We start from the raw sequence: 26,593 nt of genomic DNA, 5'->3' as shown, positions 1-26,593 counted from the left end.
GCGCTGAAGGAGAGGAAGACTGAGCTCTTTATGAAGAAGATCGGTGAGGAGAAGAGAGGGAGAAAAAAAGAGAAGTCGAGGCGGGAGTCGTCGACTTCGAGGTCGTCGAAGTCGAAGAAGCATCACAAAAAGAGAAAGCATTCTTCTCGACGTCGGTCCTCGAAGTCCAGGAAGTCGAGGTCGACTTCGCCCCGTCGGCGTCGGAGCAAGGACTTGTCACCTTCTCCTTCTCCTTCGAAGTCTCCAAGAGGTTCGCCTTCGTCGAAGCGTGCTCCAGCTCAGTCCCCGACGCAGTCACTGGCTCCGTCTAAGGCGTCGACTCCGGTTCGAGTGGAGTCGGATGTCTCCATGGATGAACAAGAACAGGAAGAGCCTGCTCCGGTGCCTGATGAATCTGCGGCTCCGGTGGAAGATACTGCGGAGCCGACGCTGGAGACTCCACAAAGGGATACAGGGTCTGTTCCTTTTCCACAATTCCCGGCTCCAGGTACCGATTCATCAAATTTTCTAAATGCCATGTATGGTATATTTAACAGGGCAGCCTTCCCATCCGGAGCACCAACTGGTCCCGTGGGTCCGATGGCGTTACGCTAGGGGTGCCGCAGCATTATGCTCAGGCCCCCTTTTTGCCCTTTATGCCGATGGCGCCTTCGTGGCAGTTTCCGGCGCCGTCTGGGGATCCGACACGACTTCGGATGGACCATCAGACTTCGGAACCTTCTTCGACGCCGCGACCGACTCCATCGGCGCCGCATCCGGCGCTGCCGACTCCACCTATGGCGCCGCCGACTCCGGTACCTCTGGCTCCACCGACGCCGCGTACGACGTCGACGACGCCGGCTCCCCAGATTTGATTCTGGGGCGTTATGTTCATGCCTTGATGGACTCTATTAAATCTTTGGCCCCTAAGTTGCCTGAGGGGGATAAGTCGTCCTTCTTGGAGGTTGTTGCGGACACTCAGGCAGCTGCCAGACAGGTGATCCAGTCAGGGCTGGATACGGCGGACTCGGTGGCGAGGATTATGGGGTCGTCTATAGCCGCAAGAAGGCAGGCTTGGCTCCGTTCCTCTGGATTCTCGGCAGATGTTCAGGCCACGTTGGTTGATCTGCCATTCGACGGACAGAAACTGTTTGGGGAGAAAGCAGACTCTGCCCTTCAACGTTTTAAGGACAGCAGATTGACGGCAAAGTCCTTGGGTCTGCAGGCTCCTGCTAGGGGTTCAGCTTTTCGGAAGTTTAGGGGTTTCGGAAGAACATCCTTTCGCTAATTCCGACAGCCCCAACAGCAGCAGCAGCAACAGCAGCAGAATCCCCTCTATGGGTCCTATAGAGGGAAGCAAAGGGGTCGGAGAGGTTCTGGTCGCAACCCCTCTACTTCCTCCTCCTCCTCTGCTCCCAATGAGGCTTCAGGGAAGCAGCCCTAGATCCCCCATCCCGGATCATGTAAGACCTGTGGGGGGTCGGGTGTCCTACTTTCTACGGGGTTGGAAATCTGTTACAACAGACATTTGGGTTTTGAACCTCGTAGAGACTGGGTACGCCCTTCCCTTTCGGGAGTTTCCTCCCCCTTACCCTCCTTTGCAAGGTCATTGCTCGGAAGACCATCTGCTTCTCCTGCAGAAAGAGGTTCTAGCCTTGCTTCAGAAGGGTGCAATAGAGGTGGTTCCGGAGCAGGAAAGGGGTCAGGGATGCTACTCCCGGTATTTTCTGATTCCCAAAAAGGACGGCAGATTGCGTCCGATATTGGACCTCAGAATTTTGAATTTTTACCTGAGACAGGAGAAATTCAAGATGCTGACCCTTGCGCAGGTTCTTCAAGCGTTGCAGCAAGGAGACTGGATGTTGTCGCTCGACTTGCAGGACGCGTACTTCCATGTTCCAATCCTGAAGTCGCACAGGAAGTATCTCCGTTTTACGGTTGGGTCGCAACATTACCAGTTTGCGGTCCTCCCGTTTGGTCTTACTACCGCACCTCGAGTCTTCACAAAGGTGATGGCAGTGGTGGCTGCTCATCTCAGGAGGTCGGGGATTCCGGTTTTCCCCTACCTGGACGACTGGCTTCTGAAGGCAGAGTCCCCGGAGATGGTGCAGCATCATCTGCAAGTAACATCTCAGCTGTTATTCGACTTGGGTTTTTCGATCAATGTGCCCAAATCTCACCTGGTGCCCTATCAACGCAACCTGTTCATAGGGGCGGTACTGGACACTACTGTGTGTCGAGCATTCCCTCCTCCTCAAAGGATTCTCAACATTCAGGAGATGGTCCCTTTATTCCACAATGGAGCGGTTGTTCCAGTTCTGAAGGTCCTTCGCCTGCTCGGTCTGTTCGCTTCCTGAATTCTGTTGGTCAACAATGCACGCTGGCACATGAGGGCGCTCCAGTGGTGTCTCCGCAAGCAGTGGTATCAGCACAACGGGGATCTCAGGGAGTCAATCAAGATCTCCAGAGAAGCTGCAGCGGATCTGTCTTGGTGGAGCGTGGAGGGCAATCTGTCGCAAGGAAAGCCCTTCGATCTACCTCCATTCGGTAGTCACGGTGATAACGGATGCATCCACCTTAGGGTGGGGTGCGCATCTGGGGGACCTGGAGATCAAGGGTCTTTGGTTTCCAGAAAAAAGGTTGCTTCACATCAACCTTCTGGAATTGCGGGCGATTCGTTTGGCACTCAAGGCCTTCCTTCCTTCCCTTCGCGGTCAGTCTGTTCAAGTCCTAACGGACAACACTACCGCGATGTGGTATATCAACAAACAGGGAGGAGTGGGGTCTCTTTGTCTATGCAGAGAGGCTCTGCGTCTATGGTCCTGGGCTCAGGACCATCGGATCTGTCTGATGGCAAATCATCTGGCCGGAGTTCTGAACGTTCGTGCGGACAGTCTCAGTCGGCAGTTCTCCACCGACCACGAGTGGAGGCTTCATCCGGATGTGGTTCATCACGTCTTTCGGACGTGGGGAACTCCTCGGGTGGACCTGTTTGCCACTTTCGAGAACGCGCACTGCCCGTCTTTCTGCAGTCTCCAGTATCCGATGCAGGGGGCGTTGGGGGACGCGTTTCAGTTGAATTGGGGTTCACAGTTCCTTTACGCGTTTCCTCCCATACCCTTGATTCCTCGGGTTCTGAGGAAGATTCGCCAAGACCGGGCCCAAGTCATATTGATCGCCCCGGATTGGCCAAGAAGGGTGTGGTACACAGATCTTCTCCACCTCTCCTCGTGCCCTCCGCTCCGTCTCCCTCTGAGGGCAGACCTCCTCTCGCAGTCAGAGGGGCAGGTTCTACACCCCCACCTCCAGAGCTTACACCTTCATGCCTGGAGATTGAACGGGGCAACCTGAGTTCATTCTCTTTCCCGCCTGATGTGGTGGACGTTATTTTATCGGCCAGGCGACACTCCACCAAGTCCATTTACTCCTACAGGTGGTCTAAGTTTGTTAAATGGTGTGGAGAGAGGTCCATTGACCCTTTAAAAGCCCATCTTTCTAATGTTCTCCAGTTTGCTCTTTCCTTGGCTCAGCAGGGCTGTGCTGTGGCCACGGTCAAGGGCTATCTTTCGGCCTTATCGGCTTTTCTATGCCTTCCAGATCAACCGTCACTTTTTAAATCTCCGGTTGTTCTGAGGTTTATCAAGGGCCTTACAAACATGTTTCCTCCCACTCCCTTTGTAATGCCTCAGTGGGACCTTAATCTTGTTTTAACCTTTCTGATGGGGTCCCCATTTGAGCCTCTACATAGCTGTCCTTTGAGGCTGTTGTCCTTTAAGGTGGTCTTTCTTGTAGCCATAACCTCGGCAAGGAGGGTGAGTGAGCTTCAAGCTCTTAGTTCTAAACCCCCGTTTTTAACCTTGCATGCTGAAAGGATGGTTCTCAGGACCAGGGCTGCTTTCCTGCCAAAAGTTGTCACTCCGTTTCATTTGGGGCAGTCCATTACTCTCCCTGTTTTCTATCCGCCTCCTCATCCTTCCAAAGAGGAGGAAAGACTCCATCACCTGGACCCGAAGAGGGCTGTGAGTTTTTATCTGGACAGGACTAAAGACTTTCGTCACCCTATAGAGATGGATCATCCTTGCCATCAAGATCTGCTACGCCCTGGCTGGTAAGACTCCTCCTGAGGGCATTAGAGCTCATTCGACTAGAGCAAAGTCATCTACATCTGCTTTGGCCCGGGGTGTTCCTGTGGCAGATATTTGTAAGGCCGCGACTTGGGCCTCCCTCCATACTTTCGCAAAGCATTATTGCTTGGACTCTGAGATGAGGAGGGAGGGCCACTTCGCGCGCTCTGTATTACAAGACTTTCTGGTATAGGAAGGTGGACACCCTCCTCCGGGAGTGGGGACTGCTGTGGGAATCTATTCACAAGGTGAGGAATCCACTGGCAGATGTATCCATCAGAAGAACAAGTTACTTACCTTTGGTAACGCTTTTTCTGGTTGATACAGTATCTGCCTGTGGATTCCTCACTGACCCACCGCCTCCCCGTTGTCCACCTTTGTATACCATGAAAGAGGTCTTGTTGGAATGTTTTGATACTTTCTTGTACATTTGTAGGAAATGCTTGTTTGTTTAGCATTCCTTTTCTTTGTATGATATGTATATGTGTTGGTATACTGTATACTGTGTATACTTGGAGTTGTCGTTGGTTCACCTGTTCGCCTCGAAGGCTCGGAAAAAATGGGTGGAACTGACGTCATCACGCCGACGTGGGCTTCTTATGGCTCCGGTGACGTCGTACGGAGTCGCGAGCGGAGCCGATGCATTGTGACGTCGCCCACGTCGACGTGGAGTGCTGGGAAAGAAAAGTTCCGTGGAATGCTGGCGCAAGGGATATTCACAAGGTGAGGAATCCACGGGCAGATACTGTATCCACCAGAAAAAGCATTACCGAAGGTAAGTAACTTGTTCTTCCAGACAGGACTTAGGGCCAGATGTAGATAAATTCAATTTAGCGAGTCCTTAATAGCGATTTTTACTGAATCGCTATTAAGGACTCGCTAAATGGAATGTAGGTAGGAATCGCAAAGATATTTGCGATTCCTTAATATTCCTTAATTGCTAATCGCAAATTGAGATTCGCAGTCAAGGAATACCATCCCATTCATTCCTATGGGCCAAGAGGCCCATAGGAATTAATAGGATTTGCACCCGCAATTTGAGAGTAACCAAGAGGCACTCGCAAATTCCGTGTGCAATTTCAAGGGTGCAAGGGTTTCCAAAAAGACACCCTGTTGCACCCCTGAAATGTGCATGTGTGCACATGTGGCGCACATACATGCCCTAAGGGCATGAATGTGTGCCACATGGCACTTTTAAAAAAGCATAAAAGTGCTTTTTTGAAGGAAATCGCTATTTACCACCAACTTGAAGTTGGTGGTAATTAGCGATTCCTTAAGGCCAAAGTGCACTTTCTTTCGTGCTACTTACATTGCATATAAGGAATCACAATTTGCGATTCCTTAAATGCAATCGCAAAATAAGGAATCACAATTTTTGCGATTCCTTATTTTGCGAGTAGGTTTAATCTTACCTACATTGCTCAAAGCCAAATTGCGATCGCAAAGGCTGAAATTCTGCAAATTTCAGCGTTTGCGGTTGCTATTTAGCTTCCTACATCTGGCCCTTAGTGTATTGTGCAGGGGTGTGGATGCTTGCCAGCTCCACCAGACTGCTGTGAAGGGCACATTTGGAGCCCTCCTTGCAAACTCCAGTTTGAACCAGTTCAGTAACGCTTAGTTCCCGCTCTGGTGAAAAACTGGAGAAAGGACACAGGAGTATCCTCCTCTCTTTCCAGTCCCTCCTCTGGGATGGACCCAAAGTTGTTCCAATCCTTTCCTTAGTATATTTAACAGCTACCCTTTGGGTGGGTCCTCACATTCATTGTGGTAAAAGACTCTTATTTTTATTTCACTCTTCAATTGCCTGGTCACTTGGACTTCATTGGCCTTGGACTGGAACCGAGACTACACCAAGGAAAACTCCAGCTGCTATTGGTCTCCCTGTTCCCTGAGTCTTCTTCGTTGTCTGTGCTTCATCAAGGTTCTTCAATACACCTGTCGGCATGTAGGACACCCAAAGTAATCTCCCTTGGAGTGAAGGAGTCACTCCCCTGCATCTGCATGCACCTCAATGAAGCTGACCGGTCTGCTGATTCTGTTGCTCTTCAGACTTACTGCGGCTCAGCAATACGGGTGGTGGTTCTGCAACTCTCTCGAGGCCTCACCTGTCCTCCCTATAATTTTGGGGCCAGTATCTCTCGTTGAAACCTCTGGGACGGAACTTCTGCGCACCGACTCGACTTGCAGGTTCAAAGGCTTGTTGGCTTTGCACTCCAGAGATCTTCAGGCTACAAGACTTTCCAGCATATCACTTCCTGAAGACCAGCGTCCTTACCACAGTCCTTGTATTGTGGCTCTCCATCTTTGGTGAGCTGACTAAGGTCCTCATGTGACTCCTGTACCTTCGGCCTGTGGGTCCTTTTGAGGGCTCCCCTGCTTTCTCTGAGTCTGCTCAGACTCTCCTGCTGCTTGTGTATCCCTGGTACTTTGCTGGTCCCAACATTGCTCCTTTTTGATCCTCTGTGCTAGTTGTGGCTACCAAGGCTTGTCAGTGATCCCACGGACACCAACCCCCATAGTCATTTCCATCCAACGTGAGACAGCTGGTGCACGGCTCCTGGTTTTCCTCAGCTTTGTCTGGTCCTCACAGCTCCAGTGACAAGGTCGCCGCACTCTTCTGAACCTTATAGCATCGGTGGGCATTGTGTTTCCGTGACTCCTGGTCACCTTCGAGTGGTATAGACTCTGTCCCCTCTGCTTGCAGGTTCTTTACTTCCAGATTCCACTCTTGGATTGCACAAGACTCCTTTGCATTTTTCTTCAGAGGCATATTTTTCGAAGTCTCCCACTGCTATCTATAGCAGATTCTGACATCACTTCAGCCCTTTGAACCTGCATTTCCTGGTGGAGGTATCCTTGTTCTTGGAGCATTTACGGGTGGGGTGGCTCTCCAACCTTCTATCTTCTAAAGGGTTTCTTCAAAGTCCTACGGGAAGAGTCCTTCTTCTTTAAAATTGCAAATGTGACTTCTCCATTGACGTCCATTGGGCATGCTGCTGTGTTTCCACTCTGCACACAGCCTCCGTGGGGTTCGTGGGCACTTACCTTGGGTGGTTATTCATGTTACCGGCTCCTCTAGCTCTTCTGGTCCAAGTCCTATTCTCCGTGGCAATTTGCATTCTACTTTATTAGTATATGGTTTGGTCGGATGTATGTCGTTACAACGCACACTTTTACAACGCATGCACTTACAACACATTTTTTACAACGCAACATCCATTACAACGCATTCCATTACATAGCATGACACTACAACGCATTTTTAAAAACTACCTTTACAACGCATTCCATTACATCGCATACTACCTTTACAACGCATACCATTACAACGCATAATATTAAATTGCATTTAAGGTAAGTATTAGATAGTATAGGGGTAAAAATTACTTTTCTAACTCCAGGGGGTGCAACAGTAGGGTAAGTGTTGGATAGTATAGGGGTAAAAATTACTATTCTAACTCCAGGGGGTGCAACAGTAGGGTAAGTGTTGGATAGTATAGGGGTAAAAATTACTATTCTAACTCCAGGGGGTGCAACAGTAGGGAAAGTGTTGGATAGTATAGGGGTAAAAATTACTATTCTAACTCCAGGGGGTGCAACAGTAGGGTAAGTGTTGGATAGTATAGGGGTAAAAATTACTATTCTAACTCCAGGGGGTGCAACAGTAGAGTAAGTGTTGGATAGTATAGGGGTAAAAATTACTATTCTAACTCCAGGGGGTGCAACAGTAGGGTAAGTGTTGGATAGTATAGGGGTAAAAATTACTATTCTAACTCCAGGGGGTGCAACAGTAGGGTAAGTGTTGGATAGTATAGGGGTAAAAATTACTATTCTAACTCCAGGGGGTGCAACAGTAGGGAAAGTGTTGGATAGTATAGGGGTAAAAATTACTATTCTAACTCCAGGGGGTGCAACAGTAAGGTAAGTGTTGGATAGTGTAGTGTAATATTATGCGTTGTAATGGTATGCGTTGTAAAGGTAGTATGCGATGTAATGGAATGCGTTGTAAAGGTAGTTTTTAAAAATGCGTTGTAGTGTCATGCTATGTAATGGAATGCGTTGTAATGGATGTTGCGTTGTAAAAAATGCGTTGTAAGTGTAGTGCGTTGTAAAAGTTGCGTTGTAAATGTTGTTCCCCGGTTTGGTCTCTCACTGGAGACCATTGTATTTTGTGCCACTTACCTGATGCATTCCAAGCATTCTCATGTATTGCATCGATGTCTCTGCGTAGGAGATATACCAATGTGTTAGTGATAGTGTATGTCAGAAATAAGGCCTAGCTTTATAAACACTGTGTGGTTTCTTTTCATCTATCCTGCACTACAGTTTACAGTTGGTAAAATGAGCTGCTTTACACTTCTTCAAGGTAAGCCTGAAGGCTGCTGTCTACAGCTACCACTTTGACAGCCTTATGGTTATCAAAGGCCACTTGTCTGGATTAGTACAAGGTGTATCACTTAAATAAGTGTGCACCATATACTAAGCCAGCCACTCAAAGAGTTATAAACTATAATCTTGGTCAGCCTATAATAGCAACCTATGCCACGAATCACAGGCACATAACAACAGACTTGAATTCTGAATCAGCAATATCCTCATGTTAGTGTGTTGGGGGCATGAATGTTTTTAAGTTGAAGCTTGGAAAATATCACTTATAATAAATGCCACTAAATTTAGTGCTACAATCTAATGCTCTATAGTGAAACGACTCCACAAAAATATACTTTTAAATATTTTTACATCATTATATGTTTGTGTGGTATTTATTGTACGATTTACATTGGAATTATGTAATCAGTTCAGCTCATATTAGGGCTCTTAAAGCCAAGGTTTACCATAGATTTGCCTCTAGCTCAGCTCTCTTTGTTAATTTGCTGGCTCGCCCACCTCTATCAGCACACAGAAAACAAATACTCATAGAAGAATTCTAAACCATTGTTGTAGAGCTGTTAGGGTCATTGTTGACATTGCTAAGTTAGCATGAGCTTTGCTGCCATGATACTGCTTTTGCGCACGTTACTACATGCTCTTTATTTTGCAAATCTCTGTTTATGCCATCCACATGAGAATTGTCTGCTTTTCGCGTTCTCTGCTAAGTTCCTGGGGTTTAGTCTAAACACGATGTGCAAAGTTGATAAACAATGCCCCTTCTTATTCTGTTCTGGTCAGTCCCCAGCACCTAGATGAAACATGCTAAACACAGCTGTACTGCTGGAGACTCGTGCTTTGATATTACGTGGATGCATGTTGTTTAACACACACTTGGAGAGAGCCCTTTCCATGGAGAAGAGCTATGCTGTTCCTATGATGTAAACCTTCCATCTAGGCTTTAAGGTATGGGGTCTGCTGACAAAGTCCAGAGATCTTCTTTTATATAATAAACTTCTTCCAGTCAAGGGGAGGGTGGTTAGGCCTTATCGTCCCTTTTCCACTGTCTATATATAGTGACATCCCCCTTAATATTCTATGGAATTGTAACAATGCTAATTGTTCTGAGTTTATGCATTTTGCTGCTGGTAGTGGCTCGTATACTGCATTCAGGAGCACAATAGTTAAAATAAATATTTTAAACTATTACAGTGACTCTGCCACTTCTGTTTCTGGAGATGGTTGTGACGGTGTAACCTCCTATATTGATGTTTTATAGGTTCTTTCAAGCTTGAAATTTTAAAAGGTTCACATGTACAAACGGTGGATATGCTTCCAGATCTGCACATCTATATGTCAGGTATTCGTATCTCAACATTCAATTTGCAGCTCATCAATTTACAAGGGGGCTCCCATGGTGCTGCAATACCCACCCACCTTGGGTATAAGTCCACTAGACCTGCGAAAAGCAGTCTAGCTACAAATGTCCAACATATGCTGTAAGCTTACAAGTGGCTAACCGCTTGGAGGCTGTGGCAGACATAGACAAGCCGTACGAATTACCGAAGATTATTGCTAAGGCTTATAAAACCATAGGCCGGAATAGTCTGGGAGTCAAGCCTTTTACTCAAATGCAGACACAATCTCAACCGCTACAAAAGGCCCAGATTGATAAAGACGGGCACCCGTTCTTTCCTAAAAAGAACTGGAAAAATAAAAAACAGGGGCAGCAACAACAGAAGCAAGGTTTGCGTGCTGGTTCACTGATACCTGAGTCTTCTGAGCGTACTTATGACTTACGTGACCACGTGAAAATTAAGACTCCTGATAGGTTTCAGGTCCCTTATCAGCACTCTCCTCGTTCTTGACAGGACGCATCAGATTCTCAAGTCGGTAGAGTGGAGCGCCAGGATCGAGGCATGGGCACACCTAAACAACAAGGATGAGATTAACCTCGACAGTTTGACGTTAAAGCCAAACAAGAGGATCTGCCTCGTTTTCGACCCCCGCATCAGAAGAAAAAAGTTGCCGCTTTAACAGCAAGGTACGCCTCAGACGGTAAGAACGCGCCTCATGGACTGGACATGGGCAGTGACTCTGCTGGACAGCGCAGTGGAGGTTACCATAGTGCAGGAGGCACTGTGTCCCTGTCTGGAGGCAACAGCAACGAACACATTCATTACAGTAGAAACAGCAGATACCCGGGTGGCCCCACCGGATAGACTCTATGAGATTGTCTTCCAAATTGAATGTGATATACAGCGTCCAATCAGAGTGGTTTTCTGGGAAAATCTCACCTCCTCATACGACATTTTGTTGGCGGAGGCAGATTGGCCTCCACACTTCGTGCTAGGGGAGGACGTGATACTTCCAAGCTTTTCGCGTTACGTCCCTGAGGAGCATGCAAAGGCTTTCGCAGCTGAGTGGGCTTTGGCCCTTGCACCAGCGGTGTACCGTAATCAGGCAGGCTGGGATATTGATTCACTGGCACGTGAGATACCTTTACAGTCTATGTCACAGCCACAACTGCAATATCCAATCAAACATGAAGCTAATGCTCACGTTTGTGACATTCTAACACAGTTGGAGTATAAAGGAGTGATTGAATCCTGTATATCACTGAAGAAAAATCCTCTTTTTGCGGAATCAAAACCTGACGGTTCATATCGCATTGTATTCGATTACCAAAATTTGAATAGTCATTGCCGCACTTTTGCAGTACAAAATACACACAGCTCAGCGCTGGAGAACAACCTTGTTCGTAAAAAATACAAAACTACGTTGGACATTTCCAGTGGTTTCTACAGTCATAATCTGGCTCCTGAAAGCTGTGACTTGACTGCATTTACTGCTGTATGAAATCAGAAAACATTTACGCAGTTGCCAATGGGGTATAAAAACAGCCCCGAGCATTTGCTGCACGGGTTGTGTCTTTGTTGCACAACATATATTCAGATGCTTTCTCGTACGTGGATTGTTAGAATCCGGGTTCTCTGGTTGGCACAGGTAGGTACTTGTGACAAGCAGGGAACCTTTCCTCTAGTCAGGGTAAGGGGTTACACTCCTAAAATAACCCCTGCTCACCCTCTAGGTAGCTTGGCGCGAGCAGACAAGGCTTATCTCAGAGCGTTATAGGTTAAGCATTTGTGAACACATACAGTAACCAAGTGACAACACTACAAATGGACACCACACAGGTTTTTATATTAAAAATAAGGATTCTTTATATAGAGTTACCACAAGACCATTAAACGACAAAAATACACAATACTGTTACTTAGATGGTAGAAGTTTCTTAGTTCTCTTAAGTTCTTAAATGCAACACTTTAAGTCAATGTACCTTAGATGCGACACGCAGGGCAACGAAAGTGTTGCAACGACGCTGATGCGATTAAGTTTTTTGGTGCAAAGAAATAAAGATGTGAAGATCTTCCAGATGCGTTACGCTTCTCCGATGTTGCGAGAAGACTCGTCTTGGTGCGTCGGCTGCAGCGGCGTCACCACTTTACGCGATGCGACGACAGCGGCTTTGGCAGCGGCACTCTTCTCCGACGTTTGCGAGACGCTTCCGCTCGATGCGATGCTACAGCGGCGTCACCCCTTTACGGGATGCGACGACAGCAGCTCCGACGGCGGCACGCTTCTCCGTGGATGCGAGATGCTTTTCTTGATGCGGTGCAATGCGACAACTACGATGGCTGCGATGGCGACACGCTTCTTCCTCGATGCGAGATTCTTCTCTTGATGCGATGCAATGTGTCAGCTACAATGGCTGCTATGGCGACACTCTTCTTCGGCGTTGCGAGACACTTCCGGAATGATGCGAGACGCTTACGCTCGATGCGATGCTGCAGCGGCGACACCCTTTGCGAGATGCGACGGCAACAGCTCCGACGGCGGCACGCTTCTCCTTCTCGAGTCGCGCTTCCTGCTCCTTGCGACACGCAGTCCCTCAGAAGGCCCAACAACAGCAGCAGGCACTTCCAAAAGACTCTGGGGAGAGCTGGGGGTGAAGTCCACTGGTCCTGGGACTTCGTTCAGGGGGCAAGTTCAACACAAGCCCTTGGAGATCTTTTAAGCACAAGTTGAATTAAAGTCGTTGTAGTCTTTTCTCCTCTCCTTTCAGCAGCAAGGCAACCACTGCAGGCCAATTCCCCAGGTCAGGGACAGTACTCCTCCTTACAGCTTTCCCAGTTCCTTCTCCTCAGGCAGAGGTTCTTCTTGTCAAGCAGGATCTAATTTCTTGGGAGCAGGGTCCCAATACTTATACCCCTAATTCCTTTGTTCCTCTGGGGTAGAGGGGCCTTTGCCCAGTCCAAACCAGTTCTTGAGCACTTTATTGACATGACTCTGCCTTTCTATTCAGGGTGCAGGGTAGAGACATCAGCCGCTCCACAGGAGGTGGAGCCAGCATTGTGGTGGCAGAGCACATCCCTATTCAGAGTCCAGGTGCACTCCTCCCACCCATCTGGATGCCAATCTTTCTATTCACTACCAGGCTACCTAGCCCTGCCCCTCTGGGTTTCCCCAGCCCTGTCACTCACACAAACCAGACAGGCAGATACACATCATAGCAGAGGCGGGCTGAAATGGTTAGGCAAGCAAATACCAACTTTCTAAAAATGGTATTTGCAAACACAGAATATTAAAATTAACTTTACTGGAACAAGAAGACCTAGTATCCTGGAACAAGAAGACCTAGTATCCTGGAACAAGAAGACCTAGTGGCAAACATCTATAACTGCCTTATTAATATATTTGATACCTATAATCCCTCTAAAAACGAACCTGGTCAATTTCTTAAACTACATAATGAGTTCTTCAAAGAATTACTAGAACTCATGACTAAAAGACCAAAAAAAGGAACGGGTGCTGTGAATCTACAGCCTATAGGTAAACCATGGTTTAATAAAGAATGCCGAATAGCAAAATCAGCCTTGATTGATTCGGTAAAAACCAAAAACTCGCTGGCAGTTAAAGTAAGTAGGAAATTATACAATAAGGTGCTGATTAACGCAAGGGGCTCATGGGACGAGGACCTATGGTCCTGTATGCTGATGGCAGCTAAATTCAAGGACGAAAAGTTATTTTGGGAAACAGTGGCAAAGGGTAACCAAAGGGAGAAAGGCTCAAGAGAGGTTTTTTTAGATGAAGCAACCTGGATAGATCATTTTACGAATTTGTATGCCACTCAAGGGGCTGATAGTGCAATACAGGAAGAGCATGCTTTGCCGCCCGTAGAGTCTGAACTCTCTCATATAGTTTTTGATCTAGAGGAAACAGAGCTAGCTATTAATGCTGTTAAACACGGGAAAGCTCCTGGGCTGGACAAAGTACCAGGTGATCTATTCAAGCATGAATTAGATGTTTGGGTACCATACCTTAATCATTTGTGCAACACTGTTGCAGCCGGAGAAGCAATTCCGGACACATGGAACGGAGCGGAAATTATTACTGATTTTAAAAAGGGCGATAGAAGCAATCCTGCTAACTATCGCCCTATAAGCCTTTTAGACATTACCCAAAAAATTTATGCTAGACATATATTAAATCGTATTAATACATGGTTGGAGGAAGAATTAATTTTAACGAAATATCAAGCTGGCTTCAGGAAAAAAACAGGAACCATTGACCAAGTCCTAAGGCTCTGCTGTTTGTATTGGAAATATGTCACCCTCCGTAAAGGCTATTTGTATGTGGCATTTGTTGATTTACGAGCCGCATTTGACCTTATTCCGCGAGACCTTTTGTGGGAATCACTGAAATCTCAGGGACTCCCACATGATTTATTAAAATTGGTTATTGGATTGCATATGGATAATTATGCCAAGGTCAGGTGGGGTCCTACTGGGGAACTTACAAAAGCCATCCCAATTAAAAGGGGAGTACGTCAGGGGTGTGTATTGGCACCGACTTTATTCTCCCTGTTTGTTAACGATATTCCGTCTTATATGGAGTGTAGTGACAATGATTCACCAAGACTAGGGGGCGAACGGGTTTCGTCCCTCCTGTTCGCAGACGATACCATTCTTATTTCACAAACGCCACGGGGCCTGCAAAATTTATTAGATAGGTTTCAATTGTATTGTTCCTTGAAGGGCTTAGAAATTAATACTAAAAAAACGAAATATATGGCATTAAGCCCACATAGAAATTTTAAGAAAAACCTAATGTTAAATGGACAGAAGCTTGATTATGTGAAGAATTTTATCTATCTAGGTGTCTCAATAGATTCTTCATTAGCATGGAGATCACAGCTAGAAAAGAACAAAATAATCTTCAAACAAAACTGTCTCCCAATCCTTAAGAGACATAAAAAATGCTTGAACAAGGCAGTGACCCCTGCCCTAGAGATTTTTAAGTATAAAGCTCAATTGGCAGTACTATACGGGGCAGAATTATGGGGACCTGTATGTAGAAATACATTTGAAAGCCTTGAGAACAAGTTTCTCAGGGGGTTATTAAAAATACCTAATAATACCCCACTGACACCCCTTCTTCTGGACCTAAATTTGAAACGTACAGATCAACATGCAATACTAAGACCGTTATTGCTGTGGGTTAGATTGTGGACGACTCCAGAATTACTTGACTACAAGAAAGGCCTGAAAGAAGTCATGGATCTCGATAGTTGTAACAAAGTTTATTGGTTCAAACACGTTAGAAATTGGTTAGGCATGATCGGATTAGCCCATTTCTGGAATGACCCTGAGGCTATGAACTCGTGCTCTAGAAAAATTGTTAAATCATCCTTTTGGTCATATGTGAGCTACGAGTCAGTGTATACAAGAACCCATGGACCCCTAACTGAAATTTTTTTATCATTCAAGGATGTAGCATCCTTTGAACCCTTTCTAGACGAGATTCATCCCCCACTATCAAAAACTCTGTACCTAAAATTTAGATATGGTACGCTTAGAACAAAGGCGCTTGAAAAAAGCTGGGCAAAATCAGGAAGCGACCTCTGTATTTCATGTACTCATGGTACTAAGGAAGATGATTTACATATACTTCTATTTTGCTCCAGCTATGCAACACCAAGGAAAAAGTGGATAGTGCCGCTTTGACGTAATATTGGTTCAAGATCCTATAAGGAGGCTGGCAGAATCCTAAAAACTGATACCAGCCAGGTGATAGTTTTTGGAGTTAGTAGATTTCTTCTCGCTGCCAACTTTATTAGAGTAAAGTTGGGTCTACAGTTTTAAAAGATATCTCCATAATGAACATGATAATTAAATATTTAAACCGTATGTTCATTTACCCAACCAGGAGGGTGCTGTTGCTGTCTTTTATGAATTTTATGAATTTTTTTATAAAAATGTCCTAGCGGTTAATGATTTAATACTATTTTTAATCGTTTTTTAGATTGTATTTATTATTAATTGCTTTTATTATAATAAAATTTTTGCCTGGGCAAAATGTGTATGATAAAGAATCTTGTTATTAGATATGTCTACTCGATGCAAGGGATATATATGAAATAGGTTAGCTTATTGACCCCTTTACTCCTTTCTGAATTTGCTAATGTTGATTGTTAGAATAATAAATGTTTTTATTGTATCTTTTATGATGTTAATGCGTCGAAATAAAGATTTAAATGAAAAACTTTACTAAAAGATGTATTTTATTATTCTGAGTTCAGGCATACTAAACTCGATTTTCTACCATGTTCTCTGGGTCTGTTAGGATCATAGGATGTAACAATTCTAACAGCCCATTCTGGCCTATGGGAACAGGTAGCCTTACAATAGTGAAAAAAGAATGTGGCTGTAATTCACTATTAGGACATGCCACACACATCAGGGCTTGTCCTACCTTATGCTTACAATGCACCCTGCCCTTGGGCCTACCATAGGGGTGACTAATATGAAGTTAAGGAAAGGTTTAGGGACTGGGAAGTGGGTGCACTTTCCCAGTCAGCATGACAGTACCAGACTGCACGCAGGTTCTGCAATGGCAGACCTTAGACACATTTTACTAGGCCGCTTTTGTGGGTGGCACAACCAGTGCTGCAAGCCCACCAGCAGCATTTGTATTTACAAGCCCTGGGCACGCCTGGTGCACTTTACTGGGGTCTGACAGTAAACCAAATAAGCCAATCATGGAATCCAACCAACATATACATTTTAAATAGGGAGCACTTGCACTGTGGCACTGGTTGGCAGTGGCACTGTGCTCTGAGCAGCTAACACCAGCAAAACACATGAGGCACAGCGACAAAAAGTGGAAGGGAGACTCACGCCAAGGTGCCAGGTCTAACACAGATGACATCTATCTAACGGACGATGGACTAATGCCGCATCTTCTCCGAGTCGACCGCATCATTATATTGTTTGCCGACTAATCGTTTGCCGACTATGGATATAAATTTAATTTTGCTAAATCGCACATGGCTCATTTGCCGGTACTCTTTTTGGGCTATGAGCTCAATAATGAAGGTAAGGGGTTAGCCCTCTACTTCCTGGAGAAATGTGCACAATTGCAACCTCCCTCTGTGCTGAAGAAACTTCAGTCTTTGCTGGACTTTTTGAATTTCGGGAGGACATATATTCCCGATTATGCCCAGCTTATCAAACCGCTTTATGGGTTGATACAGCCAACATATTGTTTGGCCAGCTGGCTTCCGGAACATACCTCTATCCTACAATCTTTGCAATCTGACATGCTTGCAACTAACTACTTGTTGACGTGTGATAACACCACAAACCTGGTGATACGTATAGTACCAGGGAAGGTGGGTTTTACTTACTTTACGTTCAATTAAAAGGACACAGTACCTATTGCTTGCAAATCACATTTGTACACTGCAGCTGAAATGCGTTTTTCAAATGTTTAATTTTTTTTGACTGCTGTCCAAATGGCAATTCTAAAGGAATGTTTACTGGCGCAAGGTAAACGCATTCTTATGGTCACGCCTTTCCCTGCTTTGGAGGCTGTGACTAAGGCAAGTGTACCGAACTCTAAGGCACCACATCCACGTTGGATACAATGGGCTACATCTTCTACATCATCCGATGTCATGTTTATCTTTGACCCTGCACTTCAGACACAGGAGTTTTTACAGTATGAACACGTTCATCTTCGTCCGCTGTCATTGCTTCCTTTAAATGAGTACAAATGTATCATTTATACCAATGGCTTGGCTCATCCGGCCACCGGTTCCAAACACACTTATTCAACGGCTTGCGCTATTGTGGTTGGTTCGATTGTCAATGGAGAATTTAAGTCTTCCATAGTTCATACTCAGGCACTTGGTGACTGTACGGCACAATTAGCAGAGCTGCGTGCTCTTGTTCTAGCCCTTGAGTTTGCCGACCCTAATATGAATACTCCCATTGTATGCAATTCTTATTACTGCGTTCAATCTTTTAATGACAACTTATTCTTTTGGTCTCAGAATGACTATTGAAAGTCTAAAGGCAGTGTAATTGAGCATTAAACTCTTTTGATTCAAGTGGCAGACCTTAAACAACGTCTGCCCCTCACGCACGTTATACATACTCTTGGCCATCAGCGTGTGGGAGCACATGCTCTTGGTAATTCTTTGGCTGACGAAGCAGTCAAATTTGCAGTAGCCACGTGTTCCGTTGCAGCAGTTACAAGGTCCATTACTAAGATTGATAATGACATTTTGGCAGCAATTGCTGCTAGAAAGGATGGAGCGGCTTACCCGCAGGGCTTCCCTTCGAAGTATTCTTATCATATATCTCCCGAACAAGTTTGTTATGCTCAGATTTCATCTGTTGGGAATCGGCTTATTCCCAACATGGACCGCAGACTTGCTTTGATCAAAGCCGCACACGAGGGCATGGCTTCTGCACATGCCAGAGTGTCAGTGGCAGTCTCGATTTTACAGCAACGTTATTGGTAGCATGGTTTATATAAACAAACCCGTAATTATGTACTTTCTTGTGACATTTGTCAACAAATTATATTGTCTATGATCACACGTCCAACTCAAACACAGCTATGTATTTCTAATCAATCATTTGGCTGTGTGTATATTGATCACTGCGGCCCATTCACTTCTGATACTGTGTATAGATATATATTTGTTGCAGTTGATTCGTGCACTAGATTCCTTTGGGTTTGGCCACAGTGCAGTGCTGACGCTTGAAATTTCATCAGAGATTTGGGTGTCTTTGTCTGGATGTTTACCTGTGGCACCTTCCATTCGGACCAAGATCCAGCCTTCGCCTATAAGGCGTACAAGGACGCGATGAAGTCAATGGGAGTGCTGGTGCAGTTTTCCTCTCCATACAGGCCTGAGGGCAATTCTATAGTGGAGCGAATGAACCGTGATTTAAAGCAATCTTTGACAGCTAGGGTCTTAGGTACTGGCAGGAACTGGCTGGCCCATTTGTATGGTGTTCAACGTACACTCAATAATCTCCCTAGTTGTCGTCTGGGTGGGCGGACCCCATACAAAATGCTCTTTGGCATTAAAATGTTTGTGCCAGACCTTGATAGTCTAGACGTTGTGGTGGCAGCCGTGATCTTTGACATAGATAATCATTCTACTGTGTTACAGGATCTACAAAAGACCCGTGACAGCTACGCAACTGAACATTTACCCACTTCCAATGATGCAGCAATGCTGATTCAGGTTGCCGGCTTGCTTCCCAAGATTGGAGATCTGGTACAAGAAAAACTAGAGAACAAAAAATAATTTGGTCCTTCTTATCATGCATCGGTTCCAGTACTTGGACTGAAGGGTACTCGTACAGTCATTTTACAAACTTTAGCTGGTCACAAAGATAACAGATACATCTCAGTGGACAATGTCAAGTTACACTGTCTGGCCGATTCTGAATTCTGTAACACCTGCAGTTTCCTGCAACGCTATTTCTTTGAATCTGGCACCCTCAACCTTTACGTCTTAAGCCTGTACTGGTGAGGGTGCAATGGAGACTACTATTGACCTTTCGCCTGTCCTGCCTCCATCCTCTTCCACCGCAGATTTTGAGTATACATATCCCACAGATGAGTCCCAAAGGGAACTGCAGAGCAGTCTTCAACACCACCACACTGATACATCCGACTCACCTCTAATACCGATGGGTGCAAGCAGTTATTTTGGGGACCATGCCAGCTTCTCTTATGACTCATCCTCCTCGTCTTCCAGTTTGGCTATTCAACCGACTAAATTAAGTGTTTTCATCTCATGGTTCAAAAAGATTTACCTGTTCCCCCCATGGACCTACATCTGGTTGGTGCTTATCCTGATTTTCCTCTTCATGTCAATTGGATTTGTGACAGTATTCTTTTTACTCATCAATGGTCATTATTTGCCAGAACGCTCTGCTGTGAACTTTGTTGATGTAGTTCTGGCCCCAAACACATCGTCCCATATCATAAAACGTGATCAGACTCTTGTGAACATTTCAGCTTTCCTGGTTGCAGATGGCATCGTTTGGGATAAAGTAGCTTTCGAAATTCGACAGAGGTGCTCAGGGTGCCATACGTGTTACGCGTCTCATTAGGAGATGTGGTAACACGGGACATACATTCTGATGATTGGGATGTGCAAGCAGTACATTCGTTGTTTTCTGATTTAAAGTATTATGCTGCATTTGATGCTGAAGATTTGTATTTTAATTCTGCCAATTATGCTGATTTATTCTGTTATGAACACTATGGTTTATCAATGAAGCTTACAATGAAATTTGGAAACTGTCGCAGATAGAAGTAGCGTTTTGTCTGCGCCAAATTGATCAAGCCAATTTAGAAAAAGTCCTTGCCGTGGTCGATAATAGCATCAATACACAGGTATTTATACCTTGGATAATATTGTTTAATCTGTTATTGATATTGTTCAGAATTATGTATTTGTGTTATATCATAGTCAAAATCAATTGCGATCAGTTATGCAGCTTGCATGGACTAAGAGACTCTTAAAATGGGAAAAGTCCCTTGGGATTATTTGAATGCTTCTGCTTTGTTTCTACCATTTAATATGACTGATAAACAGAGGTATATGTCCATGAAAGATGAAGATGCACATTGAACAATTGGAGCCCTTGCCGTTCTCTATGGCAGAGACGGATACAGCTGTTTGGTTAATTCATGGGGTTATTTCTCTCCTATTCTCGCTGTTTCAATTTAAATCATGCATGCAACATTTTCCGATGGGCCACTTTGAACCCCTGGGTAGTGCATTTCTTTGTGAATTGTGGTCCCTACCTTTCACTTACAGGTGTCAAAGGGAAGATAAAGAGGTTTTCCTAACATGGGAGGACTGCGATTCCACAGTAGGACATTCACTAGTGTGTAAACACGTTAAATTGCATGGCGCTTGTAATGTATCTGCACCTAACCTTGCTTGTTTTTTGAATGGCACTCCAGTCCCATCAATAATTCCCACTTTTACTTTGCTTACCGATGGCAGTTATCTTTTTTTTAACAACCAAGACTGCTGTGGTTTACAGGCAGGAATCACGTATTTAGTAGCAGTTTCACAACGCGTTACTTGTTGTAGCAATGTGCTTTTTCCGCCCCCACATGGGAATATAGATAATTCCATTTGGCCTTCCATTCCCACTTTGGAAACAGATTTCAACAAATTAAGCAGGCTCAAAGCGCTATTATTCCGACAAGAAGTGGCTCTCACTTCAGCTCGAGAGACCTTCGAGTTACAGGTGGCTAGAACATCTAGCGAGATTCAGTCAATTCTGAACACTAACCTCCCACTTCACTATGGGGAGCTTGTACATAAAATATTTAATGCGTCTGACACTAAAGGCCTTGCACATTTTTTTAAGCATGTGGGATCCGGCCTTGTGGCTTCTTTTCAGACGATATTTGGAGTAATACCGGCTTTTATTCATTCTAATTTAGAACACAACAAAATACTAGATCCATCCCAGTCCGGCTTCCGTTCATCCCATAGCACCGAGGCCGCTATACTAGAGGTTATGGACACGCTCAGGATGTCATTGAACAGGGACTCTCCAGTCATGTTAGTGCTGCTTGAACTGTCGGCAGCCTTTGACACCATCTCTCATCGTATCCTGTTGAACAGGCTTCGAGAGATTGGTGTCAGAGGCCTGGCCTTTGACTGGATTCAGAGTTACCTGTCCGACAGAACACAATGTGTCCAATTGGACTCATATGTGTCTCAGACAACTGTGGTGGACATGGGGGTTCCACAAGGCTCTATATTGAGCGCTACGCTGTTCAATCTTTATGTTGCCCCCTTGGCCTCTATCATCAGAAATTACGGGTTTGAAACCATTTCCTATGCTGATGATACGCAGCTGATAGTACACATAGAGAACAACCCCGCTGTAACCAAATCTAAGTTTATTACTTGTATGACGAGCATTGCTAGCTGGAGGAGGAAAAACTTCCTGCAACTTAAATCCTCTAAAACCGAGATTTTGTTGTTCGGCTAGGCAGAAGAGCTGTGGAGCACTGACTGGTGGCCGACAGAATTAGGAGAAGCACCTGCCGCTAGAGGGTGGGCTAAAAACCTAGGGGTCAAAATAGACAATAAGCTTTCAATGGAAGATCAGGTGAAAACACTTGCAGGTGCCTGTTACGGGACCTTGCTGTTACTCAGTAAGATCTTCCCCTGGATTCCATTGAACGCCAGAAAGGCCCTCATCCAGTCACTTCTTCTCAGTCACCTTGATTATGGCAATTGCTTGTTGGTAGGAATTAGGGAACACCTGCTATCCAAGCTGCAGGTGGTGCAAAATACCGCAGCCCGTCTTGCCCTTAACAAACCAGCACAAACTCCTTCCCGCCCTCTCCTGCACCTTTTACACTGGCTTCCTGTGAGGAAACGAGCCATCTTCAAGCTACTCTGCCTGGTCTTTAAGTCCCTGCATGGCATGGGCCCGGCTTATCTGGCTAATAAAATTGAACGCTATCAACCTGGATGACTACTTAGATCCAGTAATTGCAGCCTGCTTTGTTGCAGGAGAATTAGGAAAGTCATAATGGGAGGTCGTGCATTTTCTTATCTGGCCCCTAAACATTGGAACGAGCTCCCTGAACTTATTCGTGCCTGCCCAAACTTTCCACAATTCAAAAAGTTGCTCAAGACCTGGCTATTCTAATGAATGAATCTTGTATTCCTCTTACATTTGTCTCCTTCTCGGGCGCCAAGAGATCCCCCTGGGGATGATTTGTGCGCCTTATAAATGAGTCAAATAAAAAATAAATGTTTCCAGTTTCTTCGGAGAATTTGCTGGCGAAATCCTGCTTCTTCCGTTCCTGCTGCACAATGGCTGCTCATCTTGTGTTAATGCACAGACCAGGCCAATTGCAGCTGTACCGTGATCAAATGCAACAGGTTTTTGGATGCTTGCTGTTAGCAACGCTTGGCGTGAGTTACGTATTAACTTTTCGCTTTGCCTTCTTTACTTGCGTGCAACCAGTTTTCTACTGTTGATGATGCCCCCCTTCTATTGGGATATGGATTTATGCCTCTCCAATATCTCATGTCCAGTCCCGGATTTTAACCAGTTAATGGGTCCCTTAGAGGCTCATGACCAGGCTTGTTCTGGGGATGGCCGTATGAAGCCTGCAGCAGCACTTGGAGTATTGGGTGAATGGGATATCTGTGTGGCTGCGCAGAACCTTTTGCATCAAAGTTTCATCGAATATCACGCAAGTTCCCCGATTATGCTTCTGGAACCTTCAGATTACAAGGAGCACTTTGTTCCTTTGACCTACTTGATTGGATGGCATTCCGCTTTTCTACTAACGATAGGAATGATCTTTTGGAGGGCATTGCATTCTAAATATCACGTACTTTGATTGATTTACCACCTCCTTCATAATAACATTTTCCTGGAGACAATGCTCTTTTGTTCGTCAAAAAAATATATATTTATTTTTTAATTTTTTCCAGTTTGGTTTTCTCAAACACTTTTGAACACTGCTTGCATTTTGAACTCTGTTTTGGTCCTTTGTCTACATACTATGACCTTACCATGGGGAGGGTGTTATATGGCCGTTAGGGTAATTGTCGACATTGCTAAGTTAGCATGAGCTTTGCTGCCATGATACTGCTTTTGCGTACGTTACTACATGCTCTTTATTTTGCAAGACTCTTTTTATGCCTTCCACATGAGAACTGTCTGCTTTTCGCATTCTCTGCTAAGTTCCTGAAGTTTAGTCTGAACACGATGTGCAAGGTCCTAACTTTACTACTCCTAAACTGAGAAAAATCCTAACTTTAAGACTTTTGGTATTCACAGAAGGCATTTGGGAGACCTAAAGTTAGGAGTCCTAACTTTACTACTCCTAAACTGAGAAAAATCCTAACTTTAAGAATTTCGGTATTCACAGAAGGCATTTAGGAGTCCTAAAGTTAGGAGTCCTCACTCTACTACTCCTAAACTGAGAAAAATCCTAACTTTAAGACTTTCGGTATTCACAGACGGCATTTAGGAGTCCTAAAGTTAGGACTACTAACTTCTGTGAATACCAAAAGGATTAAGTGCCTTTTGTGAATACCAAAATGAGTAAGTGCCTTCTGTGAATACCAAAATGGTAGTAAGTTTAGGATTTTGTATTAAATTAGTTCTGTGAATCGGGCCCACAGACTGCAACCTTCAGTTAGCAATAGTTGCCCCAGTGAGTTAGTGAGACCACTAGTCAACCCTAATGTGACTTTTTTGATTGTATAGCAGAGGGGCCCTGGGTCCTCCTTTTGTACAGTGTTCCATGTTTTCTATATTGAGATTAAGTCTGGATGGAATTCGCAGACTTTCACTCCGTGGAACTCCGTGAAGTAACAAAAAAACTCTGCTAAGCTAAACAGAGTTCTACAGTGGCGAAGTGGGTTACCTCACACAGTTCGCACATATTTTTTGTTCCGGGTGTTGGTTCCATGGTGTAAAATCAGCATGAATGGAATCTCGCACAGTACAAGATGGTGCTGCTTCTTTCTGCCTCTCGAGCAGAAGTTGTACTCAAGCTGCAGCTTCCTCAACGCGAACAGACGGTTTCTCAACATGAGCTGTAGCGACAATCCGCGCCCGCCCACTTTGAGAAATGTTGCTGTGAAGTGGTCTAGCGTTGGATATTCCTTGCTTGCACTTACCATTGGCAAGCACGAGCGAGGGAAAAAACTCATAAACTCCACGGAATGCCGAGTGCGATAAACTCCACAATCTCCCTGAATGGCGCAGAGTTCACTGCTCAGGCTTGATTGGGATATTAACAGAGGGGACCTCTATGTCAGTCTTATATAGTAGACTTTGCCACCAGAAGGTAAATTGTATGTTGGCACCCATATTCCCTGGGGGTGCTTTCTATGAAGAGAAAAACACATGATTAGTCAGGAATTTCGACACCAAGCATATTCATTATTAACAGTACAACACTGGCCTCAGACCAGTCCTTTGTGGTGCCTTAGTCTTATCCGCATGACTCTCAGCTGACGGCAAAAGTAGCCACTGAGTTGGGTCCTTTCTAAGTTTCTTCCCTCCACAAGGTTTAACATCAGCAAAAATTACATCATCTAACTTCATCAGCTGAACAGTATTATTTTTCTGCTTTAAGGGAAAGCCTATGTTAGCCTTTAGGTTCAAACAAAGTTTTAAAACTTTCTGATCAATCTGTTGTCTGTTGATGGAGACCAATGTTACAAGTACTCTGACAAGCACCTGATGTTTCCTGTTGATCACCAATATGCTAGACCAGGGAAGAGATTTACTAACATTTGACACAACACAACAAGACAACTTTCTGCATTTCGAACAAATGGAGAAAGCAGGAATGCACCATATTTACCAAGATATGGTGCGTTCCTGCTCTCTCTCTGTGCTGCCACCTTGAGTGCTTTCTAGTGCCAGCACAGGCACCCTTGCACTACGGTGCACCCATGGTGCAAGAATGCCTACGTTACAGGCTGTTTTGTTTTTGTATAGGAAGGGACACTTTCTATATATACTGCAGAATGCAGTATACGTGTAGAATTTTGATGCTTTTCCAAGGTTATTACCCTAAGTCATTCTGGGAATGTGCTAAAATACATTAGTGGATGAAAGGGAACGCACTCACTCCACCCATGGAACGCCTTCACAACGCAGAGTGATGCGAGGCAATGATTAGCACTGTTTTGTGTTACTCTGAATTTGCTAACCCACACAGGACCACACAGGGTGGCCTTGCTTGGCATAGCTAGTCTTCAGGCACCATACAGGATCTGGAAACTACGACAATAACCGTTGTTTGCTAGCAGATGGCTCATCGGCTTTGATTGTGGCCCTGGCCCTGACCCATCCCTGGCTGTGATAAAACGGAGCTTCAAAAAGAAACCATCCAGGATCCAATTGCCTGGCTCCCCTTCTAGACCAACCTCTTTTTAATGCTCTCACAGGGCATACTTGTCAGGGCAGGCAGGCACGGGTGTTCCAGGCTCAAGCAACAGATGTTCTTGGATTCCCAGAGTGATATCCCCTTGCTCAGCTGGGAGACTTACAGGCCTTGACCCCCAGTTCTGGTCACAGACAGATGTTTCCAGAGCTTCTCCTCCTCGCAATCTGACTGGCTACTTTACTGCTGACAATTTCGGGGGACTCAAGCTCCCCTTCCTAGAGTCCATATTCAGAAACCAAAAGTGATTTAGAGTCAGTTTTTGAAGGTTGTGTTGGGGACCCGCTTCCCTTAGAAGTGCATTTCCCTCTGCCCTGCCCTTCCTTCAGAAAGCAGTCTTTCTCAGCAGAAGCCCCACAATACATGATGTCAGCCATAGTGATATATGTATCCAAAGGCTAGCCCAGAGCCTCCTCTCTGCTCCTCATTATTCTCCTATGAGCCCCATCTCCTTCCTGAGAGTTGCCCAGCCCCTTCTCAGTGGCCTCTCTAAATCCCCTTTGAAGTATACTGAAGAGCCTGACTCTCTCTTTCTCAAGTGTGTACCACAAAGCTCACAGGAATGCAACAATCCACAAATTTGAATGGGAGGATTCCAATCCCTTCTATTGTTCATTCGGTGAGCCCTCGGCCCCGCAGAATAGAACCTAGAATCTTACATGTATTGTGCTATTCACAGGCACTCATACATACAACACATGCATAAAGCACACACGTACTGCTCAGCACTAATCTCCAAACCCATATAGCAAAGTGTGAGTTAAGCACATAGTAGCAGAACTTTAATT

At 45.1% G+C, this 26,593-nt stretch overlaps 1 protein-coding gene across 1 annotated transcript in view; it reads left to right on the top strand.

The window, feature by feature from the left end:
* LOC146830356 (uncharacterized) overlaps positions 1–26,593 on the top strand; it is a 993,685-nt gene that overhangs the window by 693,899 nt on the left and 273,193 nt on the right. The gene's annotated exons all lie outside the window — the stretch shown is intronic.

Source organism: Triturus cristatus, chromosome 5_1, assembly GCF_964204655.1.
Source record: "Triturus cristatus chromosome 5_1, aTriCri1.1, whole genome shotgun sequence".
Lineage (NCBI taxonomy): Eukaryota > Metazoa > Chordata > Amphibia > Caudata > Salamandridae > Triturus > Triturus cristatus.
The sequence above is the reverse complement of the archived record's forward strand: the minus strand, read 5'-3'. Positions and strand labels throughout refer to the sequence as shown.